This window comes from Arachis stenosperma, chromosome 1 (assembly GCF_014773155.1).
Source record: "Arachis stenosperma cultivar V10309 chromosome 1, arast.V10309.gnm1.PFL2, whole genome shotgun sequence".
Lineage (NCBI taxonomy): Eukaryota > Viridiplantae > Streptophyta > Magnoliopsida > Fabales > Fabaceae > Arachis > Arachis stenosperma.
In genome coordinates, this window is record NC_080377.1 from 85,096,794 (window position 1) to 85,109,612 (window position 12,819).

General features: G+C 37.8%; 1 non-coding gene across 1 annotated transcript; it reads left to right on the forward strand.

The window, feature by feature from the left end:
- Positions 1-6,563: 6,563 nt before the first annotated feature.
- On the forward strand, positions 6,564-6,671 carry LOC130950258 (small nucleolar RNA R71). Its single transcript, XR_009073548.1, has one exon. It is a non-coding gene; the product is annotated as a small nucleolar RNA R71 (small nucleolar RNA).
- Positions 6,672-12,819: the final 6,148 nt, after the last annotated feature.

Consider the following 12,819-nt stretch of genomic DNA (forward strand, 5'->3'; position numbering starts at 1 on the left):
TGATTTTCCATACACCTACATCCCAAAATGCTTTGACCAGTTTAGTGTGCCTGCAAGTACCATTCGCTATTAGGAACAGGACTTTTATACACGATCTAATCTGTTTATCTCCATCTGGTTTAGAAGTTATTTTAGGATTAGATTGGTTATCTAAGTATCATGTTTTCTTTGATTATTTTAAAAGAACTGCTGTTATTCCATCTAATAGTCTATGTACTAAACCATTTTTGTCGCACACCTTATATCTGAATTCTGTAAGAGTTACCTTAGGCGGGAGTGATTGTGAGGGGTACGTTCTGTTAGCGGCTAGCTCGAATGATAGTGAATTAAGCTTAGAACGAATCCAAATGGTGAAAGAATTTCCTGATGTTTTCTTGGACGATATACCTGAGTTTCTTCCTCAGCAAGAGTTAAAATTCAGCATTGATCTAGTACCTGGAACCGGACTGATTTTCATAACACCGTACCAGATGTCACCATTGCTTGCAGAGCTGAAGAAGCTATGAGATAGGATCGTAGTGGCCTATGGAGGTACAAGAACAGAATTTGTGTGCCTAACTCTGGAGAATTGCAACAAAAGATTCTTACAGAAGCTCATCAAAGCAGACTTTCTATGCATCTTGGAGTGACGAAGATGTATTGAGATTTGAAACAAATATTCTGGTCGCCGGACTTAAAGAAAGAAGTAGCTGATTATGTCTCAAGATGTTTAACCTGCCAGAAGGTGAAGGTGGAACATCAGAAGCCGTCAGGAACCCTGCAACCCTTAGAAATACCACAATGGGAATGGAAGCAGATTACTATGGATTTTATCACGAGATTTCCAAGAACCTCAACAGGACGTAGTGCCATTTGGGTGATTGTGGACAGGCTGCCAAAGTCGGCGTGCTTCTTTTCGATTCGAATTGACTATACTTCAGAAAGGCTGGAATGAATATATATTCAAGAAATCGTACGACTACATGGGATACCTTCGTAAATTGTCTCAGATCGAGTTTCGAGGTTTACTACTAGATTTTGGGGAGCTTTTTAAAAAAGCGTTGGAAACAGAATTGCACACGAGTATAGCATACCATTCTCAGATAGACGGACAATCAGAGCAGATAATCCAGACGTTAGAAGAGATGTTACGATCATGTATGATAGACAACCAAAACAGCTGGGATAAGTATTCGCTTTTGGTCAAATTCATCTACAACGACAGTTTCCAATAAAGTATCGGGATGGCACCATATGAAGCTCTCTATGGAAAAAGATGTCGGACACCATTGTGTTGGAATGACGATGGAGAAGCTAGTGTCTTAGGTCTAGACTTAGTGTAAGAAACTACTAAGAAGATAAAGGAGATTCGTCGGAAGATCCAGACAGCACAAAGTCGTCAAAAGAGCTATGCCGATAATAGACGTAGACCCTTAGAGTTTAGTGACAGAAACCGTGTCTTACTAGAAGTAACTTCGATTACTGGAATAGGTAGAGCCCTTAAGACTAAAAAGCTTAACCCTCGATACATAGGACCTTTTCAAATACTTAAAAGAGTCGGTCTAGTAGCGTATCAAATAGTCCTTCCTCCTTATTTATCAAACCTTCATGATGTTTTTCATGTCTCACAACTTAGGAAATATATTCCCGATGAGAGTCACATTTTACGACCAGAAACAGTACAGTTATGAAATCATTTGACATATCAAGCATCACCAGTTCAGGTCGTAGGAAGAAGTGATAAGCAGTTAAGAGGAAAAACTATTCGCTTAGTCAAAGTAGCTTGGGGACAAAGAGGAGAAGAAGAGCACACTTGGGAACTGGAGGATAATATGAAAGTTGATTACCCGCATCTAGCCTCAGGTAACTGAAATTTTGAGGGCAAAATTTTCTTTTAGGAGGGTAGAATGTAACAACCCTAATTTTCGAGTACGCGAGATCTTTTCTAAAGGCACGGAATTCTCCGGAAGATCAGTAAAGGGAACACCTCTGTTATATCATCAAGCATCTCAATCCTCATTATCATTATGTCATCCTTAAGCTAGAACCTCCTTTGAGGCAAGCTCAATAATGCAATCGCGAAGAACCTAGTTTTTGAACCGTATCGGTTGGCAGTTTTGATTCTGATTTTCGTAAATAGTCTCTATTTGACGAACCGGACTCGATTCATGAGAGGAGAGAGATAATAGTATAATATTATCATTATATTAGTATTAGAAGATGATTGAATGATATTATAAGGTTACCTGGTCTGTTTTAGTTAAAAACAGAAAATCGGTTTAACCGGGTTTACGGTTTACTGGTGCAGCTTAGCACCAGCACTCTCTGATGACTTTAGCAATGCTAAGGCCTCATTATACATGTTCTATTATCATAATAAATATGTTACTAGTGTCATTTATGCTAGTAGCTCAGAAAATAATTTTTAGAGATATTTTTACGAGTGTTCTGATACACCTTGTTTTAGTAGTTGTACACCAGAGATATTTTAATATTATTTTAATCCACCTCCAAGCCAACCAATCACAGCTCACCCTACACCCCCAAAACCCCCAAGGCTGCCTCATTTGCTCATTGTGGCCGAAAATCACCAAGAGAAAAAGGAGAGAAAGTTCTTGGTTCATAAATCTTCAAAGCTTGATTTCTTCTGAACTAAAACTCAAATCAAAACTCCGATTTCACCAAAATGATCCTCTCTTCTTCCTCTACATAACCATATAACATATCAAGGCTGAAAATAAGGTGAGATGGCTGTCTCCCTCCCTCTTCAATTCGGTTTTCAAGGAAAACCATGTAAACATGTGTTTTCTTGATTTTTTCCTTAGGAATCATGCTTAACTTGACTTGAGGGCCAAGAAACGTGAATTTCCAGCAACTCTAAGGTGATATATCTCTTCCTAACATGCTGAGTGAGATTTGGTCAGTTGAGAGTTTTTGGATTTAAAGTTGTTCTTGATGTGATTTAGGAGGAAAAAGTGCTTAAGGACCACCTGAAAGTTTAACCGAATTAGGAGCAGCAAAACCAGGTAGGGTTTGACGAATTTAATCTTGATTGATTGTGTTTGAGTGGTGTGATTATGATATGGTTTGGCTGTGCTTGAAATTGATTGTTTGTATGAGTAATTCTTGTTGAAATTTTGGTGAAAATTTGATGAAATTTGATGAAATTCAAGCTATGAATGTGTGTTCTTATGGCTGCTGGAAAACGAAACCCTAGAGCTTAAATTGGGGTTCAATTTGTGTTGAAATCATGTAGGAAAGATGGGGTTTTAGTGGCTGCTAATTTATTATGAATTTTGGTAAAAATCGGTTGCTGAAAAGACTGAAAAACGGGTAAAAACAGAGAAAGAATTTGAAGAATATACGAAGAACATGAAGAACACTTTGAGTGTGGTGAAGAACATTGAAGAACAGGCCTTAGATCTTAAAAAGGGCAAGGAAGTAAAATTTTTGGTGTTTTAGGGGTTGTTTGGTAATTTCTGAAAGTTAGGGTGATAAAAGTAGAAATATTAAAAGTTACGGGTGGTAAAAAGTGAATTTTAAAGGTTAAAAGTAAAAGTGAGTTAATTTTCGAAAATTTAATAATAAAATAATAAATAATAATAAAATATTAAATAATAATATTTAATTAAAAATAATATTTTAATAAAAATAATAAAATAATGCAGAAAAGGCAGTTTTCTGTAAAAGCTTTAGAAAGACAACTTTAAGTGCAGAATCTCATAATTACCTTCATAAAACACTTAGGGAGTGGTAATAACATGTTAGAGAGGAAAAGATAAAGAAAAGATAAAAGTTAAAGAAAAGATAAAAATCGGAGAAAAAGTCTGTAACGTTTTAACGACAGAAAAACAGACAGAGACTAGAGAACGAACTAGGGCAACATAGTTAGACCTTGAGTTCCGACTAGGATTAGGTATTATATGAAAAGTTAAAATGTTTCAGTATAGACTTAACGAACCTATACTTGGGACAGGCTAACTATTCATACCGAAGTTTACATAAGCTTTAAATACATATGTTAAGCAGAGAAACACAGAAAACAGAGTAATCAGAGCAGATTAGAAAAACACAGAAAGCAGAGTAACCAGAGTAAAGTAAAGAGATAAAGAGAAAAGGAGTAATATAGATACATATGAAAAGAGTAATCAGAGAAGAGAAAAGAGATACAGAGAACAGAGTAATTAAAACAGAGTAAAGAGATATAGAGAAAAGGGCAACCAGAACAGAGTAAAGAGATATTTAATATATATTAGTTGCTTGATGCAACCCAGAGTTATATTTAATATATATTAGTTGCTTGATGCAACCCAGAGCTATATTTAATATATATTAGTTGCTTGATGCAACCCAGAGCTATATTTAATATATATTAGTTGCTTAATGCAACCCAGAGCTTCTGTAGGGAAACTAAGTTACCTACAGCTATTTTCCGCTTCCCCAGAGCAGAGCAGAGTATATATATATTTTCTTGCAGTAAGCAGAGGCTGTCTCAAATGAGCGGCTATTATTATATGCGCATTTATTTAGGAACGGAAAATCGTATCCGGGAAATCGGGATTACTCGTGACCGGATAAATGTCGGGATTGCGGGCAGCCAACCGACACATGAGCTCATGGCCTGTACTAGGGCTAGACATGCATCATTCCTGTCTGCGCATCACTCTCTGTTGCTTTTCTTCTTGTGTGTGACTATTTCTTTATGTTTGTCTGCTTGAGTTCTAGGTGTGTGCTTTATTTCCTTGTGTTCTTCTGTTTGTGTTCTGTTGTCTCTACTTTTTATTTCTATCTTTATCTTCTGTTTACTGCTTCGCTATATTATGTTATTCGTCTGCTAATCGACCCCAAATAAATGAACGTAACTAATAACCCCGACCCTACTAAGAACTCCCCAGTTCTTACCCCTTCTCTCTCCCTTCCCCCTTCAGATGGAAGCAAGAGTTTCTTTCCGTAGTTCGCTGACGACCGTTTGCAAAAAGAATTCCGCTCTAGGTAGTCTTCTGAGTCTAGGGTGAATCCCATTCTCTGTTTATATGTATATACTGTGAGGCCAGCCAACGTCTGCACCCTGCTTATCTACAAACTTTATCCTAAGTCCTCCGTACGATGTTGCTATTATGTGGCCACTCGATGAAGTACTTGAGAGACGCTCTTTGATGACATATGATCGTGCAGAGGACCAGTAGACGACCTTCCACCTTTTGATGACGATCCACCTGACTTGAGTTTTGAAGACCTAGAACGTACTTTCCCTCGCTTTAGTAGTTTAGAGGGACTAGGTGAGTATAGAGTCTAGACTAGCCTAGGCGCCAGCTTAGGGACTTCTTGAATAGGTCAGGGCCTAGGATGTTGTATGTATATATATGTATATAGTTATTATTTAGCTATATCTAGGGGTGTTTTAACTAACAGTCTATGTTCGAATAAAGCTGGATCACGGAATGTTATCAACTGCTTGAGATGAATTTATGTGTGGTTGTTTATAACTGTTTTATCTATTATTATTTGTGAATTGCTTATGAATGATTCTGTTTATTAATCCAAATGTTTTAAAAAAAAAGTACCTCACAAATTAACTACGTTTTTAACAACGAATCAGGCTCATATGATAAATAATAGATAATAATTAGGAAGACAAGTTGGTAGCGCTCAGTTTCTAGTATGATCATGACGTACAAGAAATTGGGTCGTTACACTATGGTCTCAATGTGAGCCTCAGATTCCCATGGTTCCTCATCAGGGAACTCATTGGAGGCCAGTGGACGTCCATTGAGATCTTCCTCAGTGGCGTTCACTGCCTCTCCTTCCTCTCCAAATTCGGCCATGTTGATGGCCTTGCACTCTCCTTTTGGATTTTCTTCTGTATTGCTTGGAAGAGTACTAGGAGGGAGTTCAGTAATTTTCTTGCTCAGCTGTCCCACTTGTGCCTCCAAATTCCTAATGGAGGACCTTGTTTCAGTCATAAAACTTTGAGTGGTTTTGATTAGATCAGAGACCATGGTTGCTAAGTCAGAGTGGCTCTGCTTAGAATTCTCTGTCTGTTGCTGAGAAGATGATGGAAAAGGCTTGCTATTGCTAAACCCGTTTCTTCCACCATTATTGTTGTTGAAACCTTGTTGAGGTCTCTGTTGATCCTTCCATGAGAGATTTGGATGATTTCTCCATGAAGAATTATAGGTGTTTCCATAGGGTTCTCCTATGTAATTCACCTCTTCCATTGAAGGGTTCTCAAGATCATAAGCTTCTTCTTCAGATGAAGCATCCTTAGTACTGCCTGGTGCAGCTTGCATTCCAGACAGACTTTGAGAAATCATATTGACTTGCTGAGTCAATATTTTGTTCTGAGCCAATATGGCATTCAGAGTATCAATCTCAAGAACTCCTTTCTTCTGATTTGTCCCATTGTTCACAGGATTTCTTTCAGAAGTGTACATGAATTGGTTATTTGCAACCATTTCAATTAGTTCTTGAGCTTCTACAGGCGTCTTCTTCAAATGAAGAGATCCTCCAGCAGAGCTATCCAATGACATCTTGGATAGTTCAGAGAGACCATCATAGAAAATACCTATGATGCTCTATTCAGAAAGCATATCAGAGGGACATTTTCTGATCAATTGTTTCTATCTTTCCCAAGCTTCATAGATGGATTCTCCTTCCTTCTGTCTGAAGGTTTGGACTTCCACTCTAAGCTTACTCAATTTTTGAGGTGGAAAGAACTTTGCCAAGAAGGCATTGACTAGCTTTTCCCAAGAGTTCAGGCTTTCTTTAGGTTGTGAGTCCAACCATATCCTAGCTCTGTCTCTTACAGCAAAAGGGAATAGCATAAGTCTGTAGACCTCAGGGTCAACCCCATTAGTCTTGACAGTGTCACAGATTTGTAAGAACTCAGCTAAAAACTGATGAGGATCTTCTAATGGAAGTCCATGGAACTTGCAATTCTGTTGCATTAGAGAAACTAATTGAGGCTTAAGCTCAAAGTTGTTTGCTCCACTGGCAGGGATAGAGATGCTTCTCCCATAGAAGTCGGGAGTAGGTGCAGTAAAGTCACCCAGCACCTTCCTTGCATTGTTGGCATTGTTGTTGTTTTCGGCTGCCATAGGTTCTTCTTCTTTGAAGATTTCTGTTAGGTCCTCTACAGAGAGTTGTGCCTTAGCTTCTCTTAGCTTTTGCTTCAAGGTCCTTTCAGGTTCAGGATCAGCCTCAACAAGAATGCCTTTGTCTTTGCTCCTTCTCATATGAAAGAGAAGAGAACAAAAAAATATGGAATCCTCTATGTCACAGTTTAGAGATTCCTTGAGGTGTCAGAGGAACAGAAAAATAGAAGGAAGAGGGAGAAGAATTCGAACTTAGTGAGATAGAGTTCGAATTGTGCATTGAGGAGGAGTGTTACTCCATAAATAGAAGGATGTGAGAAGAGAGGAAGAGTTCTTTCGAAAATTAAGTAAAAGATTTAAAAACATTTTAAAAAAAACTAAATGATTTTCGAAAACCAAGAGTGGGAAAGAAATCAAGTGATTTTTGAAAAAGATTTTGAAATTAGAAATCAAAAAGATATGATTGAAAACTATTTTTGAAAAAGATGTGATTAAAAAGATATGATTGAAAAGATATGATTTGAAAAACAATTTAAAAAGATTTGATTTTAAAAAAAATGACTTGGCTAACAAGAAAAGATATGATTCAAACATTAAACCTTTCTCAACAGAAAAGGCAACATACTTGAATTGTTGAATCAAATCGTTAATTGTTAGCAAGTATCTTTGAAAAAGGAAAGAAATTGATTTTGAAGAAGATTTGATTGAAAAGATATGATTTGAAAAAGATTTGATTTTGAAAAATTTTGAAAACCTGAAAAAAATTTGGTTTGAAAACAGAATCTTCCCTCTTGTGCCATCCTGGCGTTAAACGCCCAGAATGGTATCCATTCTGGCGTTTAACGCCCAAAATGCTACCCTTTTGGGCGTTAAACGCCCAACCAGGTATCCTGGCTGGCGCTTAAACGCCAGTTTTCCTTCTTCACTGGGCGTTTTGAACGCCCAGCTTTTTCTGTGTAATTCCTCTGCTGCATGTACTGAATCTTCAGTTCCCTGTATTATTGACTTGAAAATAGAACCAAGATCAAATAAACAATGCATGCAAGACACCAAACTTAAAATAAGACACTAGACTCAAACAAGAAACATAAAATATTTTTGGTTTTTTTATGTTTTTGTAATTTTTTTGGATTTTTTTCGAAATTTAAGTGGAAAAGAAAGAAAATAAAGGTTTCAGAATTCTTAATGAGAATTCCAGGAATCATTGCAATGCTAGTCTAAGACTCCGGTCCAGGAATTAGACATGGCTTCATAGCCAGCCAAGCTTTCAAAGAAAGCTCCGGTCCAAAACACTAGACATGGCCAATGGCCAGCCAAGCCTCAGCAGATCATTGCTCCAACAGCAAGATTGATAGAAATCAACAAGCTCTTGTGATGACAAGTTGAAACCTCGTTCCAATAAGATTAGACATGGCTTCACAGCCAGCCAGATTTCCACAGATCATCATGAAACTCTAGAATTCATTCTTAAAGAAATTCTGAAAAAAATAAAATACCTAATCTAAGCAACAAGATGAGCCGTCAGTTGTCCATACTCGAAACAATCCCCGGCAACGGCGCCAAAAACTTGGTGCACGAAATTGTGATCACTACTTTTCTCAACTCAAATAATCTCTAGTAATGGCCCTAAAGACTTGGTGCTCAATACCAAGGCATAAATACAACTTCGCACAACTAACCAGCAAGTGCACTGGGTCGTCCAAGTAATAAACCTTACGCGAGTAAGGGTCGATCCCACGGAGATTGTTGGTATGAAGCAAGCTATGGTCACCTTGTAAATCTTAGTCAGGCAGACTCAAATGGTTATGGATGATATATGAATAAAGCATAAAGATAAAGATAGAGATACTTATGCAATTCATTGGTGAGAACTTCAGATAAGCGAATGGAGATGCTTTGTCCCTTCCGTCTCTCTGCTTTCCTACTGTCTTCATCCAATCCTTCTTACTCCTTTCCATGGCAAGCTGTATGTAGGGTTTAACCGTTGTCAATGGCTACCTTCCATCCTCTCAGTGGAAATGTTCAACGCACCCTGTCATGGCACGGCTATCCAGCTGTCGGTTCTCGATCATGTCGGAATAGAATCCAGTGATTCTTTTGCGTCTGTCACTAACGCCCCACAATCGCGAGTTTGAAGCTCATCACAGTCATTCAATCATTGAATCCTACTCAGAATACCACAGACAAGGTTTAGACCTTCCGGATTCTCTTGAATGCCACCATCAATTCTGGCTTATACCACGAAGACTCTGATCTAACGGAATGGATGGCTCGGTTGTCAGGCGAGCGCTCGTTTGTCAGGCGAGCAGCAACCATGCGTCGTGTATCAGAAATCCAAGAGATATCCACCCAATCTAAGGTAGAATGGAGGTGGTTGTCAGTCACACGTTCATAGGTGAGAATGATGATGAGTGTCACGGATCATCACATTCATCAAGTTGAAGAACAAGTGATATCTTGGAATAAGAACAAGCTGAATTGAATAGAAGAACAATAGTAATTGCATTAATACTCGAGGTACAGCAGAGTTCCACACCTTAATCTATGGTGTGTAGAAACTCCACCGTTGAAAATACATAAGAACAAGGTCTAGGCATGGCCGTGAGGCCAGCCCCCAAATGATCTAAGATCTAAAGTGATCAAAAGATTTATAAATACAATAGCAAAAGTTCCTATATATAGAGAACTAGTAGCCTAGGGTTTACAGAAATGAGTAAATGACATAAAAATCTACTTCCGGGCCCACTTGGTGTGTGCTTGGGCTGAGCATTGAAGCATTTTCGTGTAGAGACTCTTCTTGGAGTTAAACGCCAGGTTTTGTGCCAGTTTGGGCGTTTAACTCCCATTCTTGTGCCAGTTCCGGCGTTTAACGCCGGGCAGTTTTGAGCTGATTTGGAACGCCGGTTTGGGCCATCAAATATCAGGCAAAGTATGGACTATTATACATTGCTGGAAAGCCCAGGATGTCTACTTTCCAACGCCGTTGAGAGCGCGCCAAATGAGCTTCTGTAGCTCCAGAAAATCCACTTCGAGTGCAGGGAGGTCAGAATCCAACAGCATCTGTAGTCCTTTTCAGTCTCTGAATCAGATTTTTGCTCAGATCCCTCAATTTCAGCCAGAAAATACCTGAAATCATAGAAAAACACACAAACTCATAGTAAAGTCCAGAAAAGTGAATTTTAACTAAAAACTAATAAAAATATACTAAAAACTAACTAAATCCTACTAGAAACATACTAAAAACAATGCCAAAAAGCGTACAAATTATCCGCTCATCAGTGTTCCCATGGGTTTGGCATTTTCCATACCAAATTTCTTAACTAATTTCTTGGCATACTTTTCTTGATGAATGAAAATACCTTTTTCAGTTTGTTTAATTTGCAGCCCAAGGAAGAAATTAAGTTCACCCATCATACTCATGTCAAATTCACTTGTCATGAGTTTTCCAAATTCAGAACAAATGGATTCATTTGCTGATCCAAAAATGATGTCATCAACATATATTTGGACTAGTATAAAATAATCATTAGAGTTTTTGATGAATAGAGTTGTGTCAGTGGTGCCTCTTTGAAAACCATTTTTCAAAAGAAAAGAGCTAAGTCTCTCATACCAAGCTCTAGGAGCTTGTCTTAAACCATAGAGAGCTTTAGACAATTTGAAAACATGATTAGAATGTGCTTTATTTTCAAAACCAGGAGGCTGCTCCACATACACTTCTCTATCTATCACACCATTCAAAAATGCACATTTCACATCCATTTGATATAATTTAAAACAACAAAATGCAGCATAAGCTAAGAGAACTCTTATGGCTTCCATTCGGGCAACAGGGGCGAAGGATTCATCAAAGTCTATTCCTTCTTCTTGGTCATATCCTTGAGCCACTAGCCTTGCCTTGTTTCTTGCAATGCTACCATCTTCTCCCAACTTGTTCCGAAATATCCACTTGGTGCCGGTCACTTTCTTTCCACTTGGTCTTGGAACCAAAGTCCATACTTGGTTCTTTTCAAACTCAAGAAGCTCATCCTCCATAGCTTTAACCCAAGATGGGTCACTAAGTACTTCCTTAACGTTTTGAGGCTCTATCTGTGATAGAAGGACAATGTTGGATCCTTCATTTGCCTTTCTAGTGGAAGACCTTGTTTGCACTCCATGAGAGACATCCCCAATGACAAATTTCTCAGGATAATTCTTTAAGAATCTCCACTCACGAGGTCTGGTGGACTTGGAGGCAGATTCTGTCACCAAGGGATTCTGGGCGCTGCTGGCTGCAGGATTTCCTTCAGATTCATGAGACAAAATGGAATTGTCTCTTGAATTTTCAGCATTTGCAGTTTCTGGTTCAACTTGTCCAGAATTTTCTTTTCCATGATTTTGAGCAGATTCATCCTCCTTTTGAGCTTGATTTCCTGCATCACAATCTTCCAAAATACTTTGCACCAAGTTAGTATCACAAAATGTAACATGTATGGACTCCTCAATGAATCTAGCATCTTGATGATAAACCCTATATGCTTTACTAGTTGTGGAATATCCTACAAACAAACACTCATAAGCCTTTGGATCAAATTTACCCAAATTTTCTTTGTTATTTAAAACAAAACATTTGCATCCAAAGATGTACAAGTAATCTAAGTTTGGTGGGTAGCCTTTCCAAAGTTCATAAGGGGTTTTCTTAAAAAATTTCCTTATGATTGTTCTATTCAAAATGTGGCAAGCCGTATTGACCGCTTCAGCCCAAAGGAATTTTGGAATATTACTCTCACAAAGCATAGCTCTTGTCATCTCTTGTAAGCTTCTATTTCTTCTTTCCACAACACCATTTTGTTGTGGTGTTCTTGGACAAGAGAAGTTGTGAGATATTCCAAATTCATCACATAAGGATTCAAACAAATTATTTTCAAATTCAGTTCCATGATCGCTTCTTATAGAAGAAATTTTTAAATCCTTTTCATTTTGAAGTTTCTTGCAAAAAGGTTCAAAGGCTGAAAAAGCTTCATTTTTGTGTGCAAGAAATAAAACCCAACCAAACCTAGTATAGTCATCCACAATTACTAAACCATAATGTTTACCACCTAGGCTTTGAGTTCTTGTTGGACCAAATAAATCAATGTGTAGCAACTCAAGTGGTCTTTTAGTAGAGATGTCTTCCTTTGGTTTAAAAGAACTTTTTGTTTGTTTTCCCATTTGGCAAGCATCACAAGTGATGTCTTTGTCAAACTTTATTAAAGGGAGACCTCTTACTAATTCTTTCTTTACAAGTTTGTTTATTTGAAACATACTTGTATGGCCCAATCTCTTGTGCCATAACCACTTTTCAGATTCTTTAGAGTGAAGACAAGCTACATTTTGATCCTTTAGTTCATCAAGAGTAAGTCCATACATATTATTGAAATGCTTGGCAACAAACATCACTTTATTTGTCTTTTCATTAACAACACAACATTCAAGCCTTTTGAAAACAACTAAATATACTAAATCACACAGCTGACTTATACTCAAAAGATTGTGCTTTAAACCACATACCAAAAGCACATCATCAATGAAAGTAGATTGCTCATTACCTACTTTTCCAACAGCAATGATTTTACCTTTACTATCATCTCCAAATGTCACAAAACCTCCATCATACTTATTTAGTTTGATGAAGTAGGTTGACCTTCCAGTCATGTGCCTTGAACATCCACTATCCATGTACCACATGTCCTTTTTGTTCTTGGATGCTAGGCAAATCTACATGATGAGT